This window comes from Gorilla gorilla, chromosome 4, assembly GCF_029281585.2.
Source record: "Gorilla gorilla gorilla isolate KB3781 chromosome 4, NHGRI_mGorGor1-v2.1_pri, whole genome shotgun sequence".
Lineage (NCBI taxonomy): Eukaryota > Metazoa > Chordata > Mammalia > Primates > Hominidae > Gorilla > Gorilla gorilla.
The window spans coordinates 183,472,995-183,480,076 of NC_073228.2; the positions used below are offsets into that span (position 1 = coordinate 183,472,995).

Here is a 7,082-nt window from a genome sequence, read left to right on the forward strand (position 1 = left end):
ATAAAGCGGGAGGCTGAGACGGTCACTTGAGGCTAGGAGTTCAAGACCAGCCTGGCCAACATGGCAAAACCCCTTATCTACTAAAAATACAAGAATTAGCCTGGCATAGTGGCGCACCTGTAATCCCAGCTACTTGGGAGGCTGAGGCAGGAGAATCACTTGAAGCCAGGAGGCGGAGGTTGCAGTGATCTGAGATCACCCCAGGGCACTCTAGCTTGGACGACAAAGCAAGACTCCGTCTCAAAAAAAAAAAAAAAAAAAAAAAAAAAAAGTAAAGTGGAATTTTAGAAATCTAGGCACATTGCAGCAAAATTTTGGAATACCAAGGAAAAAAGGAAAATCCTCATAGTTTTCTGACCGGGAGAATAGGTTGTCACAATAGAATGAAAATCAGCTTGACATCAAGACTTATCATCAATCCCGAATCCTAAAAGATAGTAGAGCAATTTCTCTAACATTCCAAAGAAAAAACTATTCGTAACCTAGGATCCAAGACCCAGCCAATCTAGCCTTAAATTGGGGGTGCAAAATAAAGACATTTTCATGCATATATGGGTTCATCCCACCTATGAACTCCCCCCAAAGAATCTAAGAAAATAAAAGAGATCAACTACAGTAAGTGCTGGAGGGAGAAATAAAGACAGAGATGATGCACTAAACTGGTCTTAAAAATATGAAACTAAAGTCTCCAATGAGCTCAGTGTGGTAGGGAATTGGTCACAGGCGGGCAGGAGCAGCGGCGAGAGAACAGCGATTAAATTCACATTCCCAGTGCGGGCAGGACTGTCCCAAGGCAAGAACAGAGCTTTCTGCAAATGATCCGGTCAGACCTGCCGCACTTCTGAAAACAACCTCATTGGGATTTCTAATAAACTGGACTGATTCACTAAATAATTGGACTAGCAAACCAGTTTCACCTTTTTTTTTTTTTTTTTTTTTTTTTTTTGAGACAGAATCTCGCTCTGTCGCCCAGGCTGGAGTGCAGTGGCGTGATCTCAGCTCACTGCAAGCTCTGCCTCCTGGGTTCACGCCATTCTCCTGCCTCAGCCTCCCGAGTAGCTGGGACTACAGGTGCCTGCCACCACGCCTGGCTAATTTTTTGTATTTTTAGTACAGAGCTTCACCGTGTTAGCCAGGATGGTCTCCATCTCCTGACCTTGTGATCTGCCCACCTCGGCCTCCCAAAGTGCTGGAATTACAGGCGTCAGCCACAAAGCTCTTTCTCTTAACTTACATTGTCAGGAAACTGGTAACATAGATTGAATGACCCGCCCCAGTTTTTCACCCACACTCACACCCTCGCCATAGCCTCCCTTTCCCACCCCTTGACTTTGGGCTTGGCCAAAGGGATGTCAGCAGGCATGACACAGCAAAACTGGAAATGTGTTTGTGGGGTTAGATGTGCCCTCTCTCAGGGCCCTGCCATCAGCCAGAGATGAACCTGCCCCTGCTGGTCCCAGGAAGAGGATGAGAGGCATGTGGAGCAGAGCTGCCCAGCCAACCCACAAACTCATGAGTAAGAAATAAATGATTATTACTGTTTGCCACTGAGATGTGGGGATGGTTTGTTACACAGCATAACTGTGACAATAGCTAACTGATACTCAGAGGGCAAGTGCCACTGCAGCAAACATGAGGAGGAATTCCTGAGCCTTTATATTAAAGTGGCTGCTCTCACTAGAGACACGATTCGACTCTGGCTGGTGCGATGGCTCACACCTGCAGTCCCAACACTTGGGAGGCCAAGAGCAGAGGATTGCTTGAGCCCAGGAGTTTGAAAGCAGGCTGGGCAATGGATCAAGACTCCATCTCTACAACAACAACAACAAAAACACAGTGTTTTGAACTGAAGGAGCCATACAAAGGATGTCATACAGATTTATTAAATTCAAAACCAGGCTGGGCACGGTGGCTCACACCTGTAATCCCAGCACTTTGGGAGGCAGAGGTGGGCGGATTACCCGAGGTCAGAAGTTCAAGACCAGCCTGGTCAACATGGTGAAACCCCGTCTCTACTAAAAATACAAAAATTAGTCAGGCGTGGTGGTGCACGCCTCTAATCCCAGCTACTTGGGAGGCTGAGGCAGGAGAATTCATTGAACCTAGGAGGTGGAAGTTGCAGTGAGTCAGGATTGCGCCACTGCACTCGAGCCTGGGCGACAAGAGCAAAAGTCAGTTAAAAAAAAAATCCAGAAAAACTACTTTTCTGGAATACAAATCAGAATAGTGGCTGCTTGGGGATTAGGGGACAAGGGAAGTTGAGTAGACTGTAAAGGGATTGGGGGGAATTTTCTACAATGGTGGCAATATTTTCTGCCTTGATTGGGGTGTTGGCTACAGATAGATATTTGTAAAAAGCCATTGAATTATATACTTAAGATCTGTGTGTTTTACTAAACTATTCCTCAATTTTTCAATTAGCAATAATCATGCCTCGGATAAACCTCATTGGCTATGATACTGCCACTGCACAAAGCTATTCCTCAATTTTTAAAAACATATCTGTATGGAGTGGATACCCAGACCAGGGTGAGGCTGAGGTGCAAACAGGCCTACCTGAGGTGCTGGGCAGCCTTCCAAGACTCCAAGACTAGGTGGGCTCTGGGCAGACAAAGCCTCCCTCTCACAAAAGGTCTGGGAACCCTTTTCAGGGGGCTCAGAGTCCGGCCACATCTGTAGGTTTTCTGACGTCCTAGACACACCATGAGAAAGAACTTTGACTGGGCTCTCATTCTGGTAGGTGACCTAGGATATGGGGCTCATACCCAGGACCAAGAACCCAGGGCTTCTATCCAGAGCCTAGGACTTGGGGCTTATACCCACGGCCTAAAACCTGGGGCATATACCCAGGGCCTAGGACACAGGTTTATGCCCAGGGCCTAGGACACAAGGCTAATACCTAGAAAGAACGCAGAACTTACACCCAGGGCCTGGAACTCGGGGCTTATAACCAGGGCCTAGGACATGGGCTTATACCCAGAGACTAGGACACAAGGCTTATACCCAGAAAGGACACAGAACTTATATTCAGGGCCTAGAACCCGGGGCTTATACCCAGGGATTAGGACATGGGGCTTGTACCCAGAGCCTAGGACACAAGGCTTATACCCAGAAAGGACGTGGGGCTTATACTCAGAGCCTAGGACACAAGGTTTATACCCAAAGCCTAGGACATGGGGCTTATACTCAAAGCCTAGGACATGGGGCTTATACCCAGAGCCTAGGAAACACAAGGCTTATATGCAGAAAGGACACAGGGCTTATACCCAGAGCCTAGGACATGGGGTTTAACCCAAGGTCTAGGACACAAGATTTATACCCAGAGCCTAGGACAAGGGGCTGAGAACCAGAGAATAGGACACAAGGCTTATACCCAGAACCTAGGACAGAAGGTTTATACCCAGAGCCTAGGACACAAGGCTTGTATCCAGAGCCTAGGACCCGGGGCTTCTACCCAGAGCCTAGGACCCAGGCCTTACACCTAGAGCCTAGGAGGCGGGGCTTACACCCAGAGCCTAGAACCCGGGGCTTACATCCGGAGCCTAGGACCTGGTGCTTATACCCAGAGCCTAGGACCCGGGGCTTATACCCAGAGTCTAGGACTCTAGGCTTATACCCAGGGCCTAGGAAGCAAGGCTTATACCCAGAGCCTAGGACACAAGGTTTATATGCAGCACCTAGGACCCGGGGCTTATACCCAGAACCTAGGACACAAGGCTTATACCCAGAGGCTAGGATCATGGGCTTATACCCAGAGCCTAGGATGCGGGGCTCATATTCAGAGCGTAGGACACAGAGCCTGTATTCAGAACACACTAACCTGGAAGTAGATGCTCTGAAACACAACTAGGAGAAAACCTGGCAAATGTCAGTCGTGATTGTCTCTTGTCCCCGTGCAATAGGATTACAAGTGTTTTCCTTTTCTTTGTTCTTGTTGGTTCCTTATAAATTTAAAATAAATGATTAACCTCAAATGTATTTATGGGCATGTGATTACATATAGAAGAGTGATTATTAAATATTCTTTCTCAGGATAGCTTTATACTCTGAAAATCTCCTGTGGACCCTAAGGAACTTTACGTGAATTGCATCTATCAATTTTACTGTAATACAGATTAAATTTGAGGAGGTTTTGAAATATTTACTTATTTTAAAATAGTAATGATTCCACAGTGTCTACATATTTCAAAACATCATGTTGTACACGTTAAATAATTTCATTTTCAATTAAAAATAAGCTTTAAAAAGAATCCAACTTGCTCAATTTTTTACATTAAAAACAACAAACCCATTGTTGTATGTTAACAATAAATAATTTTGTATGGAAAGCAACAATATCTTCTGCAAAATTAGTGAGTTGCATTGTTTTCCGCTGGCAAATCTCTAGGTAGATGTCTGAGCTGATTCTCAGATCTGCTTTTGCCTTCAATCTGTTACAATGTCACACATCACAGCATCTCTGGAAAATTCCACTGTATACTCATGGGAGAATGAGAATGAAAAAAGGCAAATCACATTATTATGAAAATAGTTTTGGCTACACTTTGAGAACTACTAATATAGAGTATAATCACAACTGTACAAAAATAGGCAAATAAAACTTCTGAGTAAAAGTGTCATGGTGCCACCTCGTGTCGTCTTTAATTATTGCAATGCCTGCTTACCGAACCTGTCTGTGCCCACGTATCAGGTTGGTGCAAAAGTAATCATGGTTTTTGTCTGGGCATGGTGGCTCACGCCTGTAATCCCAGCACTTTGGGAAGCCGAGGTGTGCAGATCACCTGAGGTCAGGAGTTCAAGACCAGCCTGGCCAACATGGTGAAATCCCGTCTCTACTAAAAATACAAAAATTAGCCAGGAGTGGTGGCGCACACCTGTAATCCCAGCTACTGGGGAGGCTGAGGCAGGAGAATCACTTGAACCCCAGAGGCAGAGGTTGTGGTGAGCTGAGATCACCCCATTGCACTCCAGCCAGGGTGACAGAGTAAGACTGTGTCTCAAAAAAAAAAAAGTAATCGCAGTTTTTGCTATTGAAAATAATGGCAAAAGCTGCGATTACTTTTGCACCAACCTAATAGTATATGGGGTGTGTGTGCATAATATGGTTTGTGCATGCAGGCTGTGGACATGATGCAGGCTGTGGACATGTGTGGAAATATGTGTATCAGTGGTGTGTGTGCAAGTATGTGTGAATATGGTGTGTGCATGTAGTGTGGTGTAAATGTGTGTGCACGCAGTGTCTACATATGGCTTGTAAGTGCCTGTATTGCGTGTGGTGTGGATGTGCATGCATGCAGTATGTGGCATATGTGTGTGTTCCTGTGGGCCATGTGTGCATGTGATGTGTACCTATGATGTGTATGTGTACATATGAGGCACGTGTGTTTGTTGGTGATGTGGGTCATATATGTGCATGTGGTACATGTGTATCGTGAATGTGGGGCCTTGTGTAGTGTGGTAGGTGGTATACATGTGTATGTGTTACAGTCTGTGTTGTGTGTGCATGCAGTGCGTGTTGCTGCAGTGTGTGTGCGTGTGCCTGTGTTATGTGTGGCATGTGTTGTAGGTCTGTTTGTGTGTGGGGGAGGTGGTGTGTGTTTAGGACTCACACATGGAAGAATGGAAGTAATATTTCACCCCCATCTGCATGCATGCCTGCTCTGTGCTTCCCTTAACATTCAGAAAGCATATTTTAAGCTGCCCAGAGAGTATCAAGCAGGCCTGAGTCCCAAGAGACTTCCATTCATTCCTCTCCGACTTCATCCTGTCAGCCTCCTGAGCTAGGCATTGCCTCCTTTTCACAGACTCAGAGGCGCAGTCGCTTGCTTCAACTAACAAGTAGTGGATGCAGGATTCAGACGTGCGTCTTCTGACCAAGGAGGAATTCAATCATCTTGTACTAATGTTATAAAAATTAGCATTAAATGTGAATGTAACATAACATGAATGTTATAAAAATCGTTTATATGGTAGGATCAAAAATGTGTAAAAAGGCAAACAGACTTCTGAATAAAAATAATAGGACAGCATCAGCGGGGCACCGTCTCCACTCCCTGACTGTTTCCATCGTGTGTTCGTGTGCATTCAGGCCATGTACACAGTTAGGAAGGCATTCACTAGCAATCAGCAGGACACCCTCTCCACTCCCTGACTGTTTCCATCGTGTGTTCGTGTGCATTCAGGCCATGTACACAGTTAGGAAGGCATTCACTAGTAATCACTGGGCACTGACTTTATGCCAAGTGCTGTGCAAGGTGCTTTCACATTCAAGTATAAACGTGGCAAACACAAATTATCCAGCTCAAACATTACATGTGCAAAATGTAACTCATTATTTTTCATAACACAGTTTTAATTTCTGATTCCAATTTCTGAAAATGTAATCCAGTCCCTCTCAGAAAATGTCAGCCCCCAGCCCCATGTACGGTCACTCAGATCCTGCAGGTGGATGTAGACCAACCTGTCCTTCTCTCCCTTTCCTCAGAGTGGTTTCCTGGCATCAGGGAGAACGATGACTGGCCCCTGGCTCCCTAGCATCTGCCTGGGTAGCACATGATGGGCTGGCATCTGTGCCCCCCAGCATCCACGGAAGTCCTCCACAGGGATGGACCGTGCTTGGAGCCTGGGGCCCGGAGTCTGGGAAGGAGGAGGAGGAGGATGCTGATTCCAGAAAGACTTTGCCAAGCTCGCCTCCATCCTGCTCCCTTCCTCTCCCGCCGGCTAGGAGGGGGAAGCACTCGAGGTGCATGCTTTTGTGGCGGCTACGCGTGCCCCTGGGGTTTACCAGTCCTCGCTCAAGAAACCCAGGGACGCGTAGCTGCTCTCCCTCCCACCCCCTCTCCTCTAGCTCCTGGGTGCTGGGACCCTGCAGCCAGCAGGCTTTCCTTCTCAGATGGACACTGCCTCACACGACCCAGCCAGGGGGCCCTCTCCTGGCCTGTGGACCTTATCTCCCAGCTCCCACCAACCTGCATTCTTCCCTACTCTTTTTTTATGTAGAAAAATGTTGAGACAGAGTCCTTCAGGATGTGTCTCTTGATGGCCAAAGCAAATCAAACACATCTTGATTTTCAAACTGGTAT

General features: G+C 46.5%; 1 pseudogene; it reads right to left on the reverse strand.

The window, feature by feature from the left end:
* Nucleotides 1–2,405: 2,405 nt before the first annotated feature.
* LOC129534009 (uncharacterized) lies at nt 2,406–2,478 on the reverse strand (annotated as a pseudogene).
* Between the last annotated feature and the right edge of the window lie 4,604 nt (nt 2,479–7,082).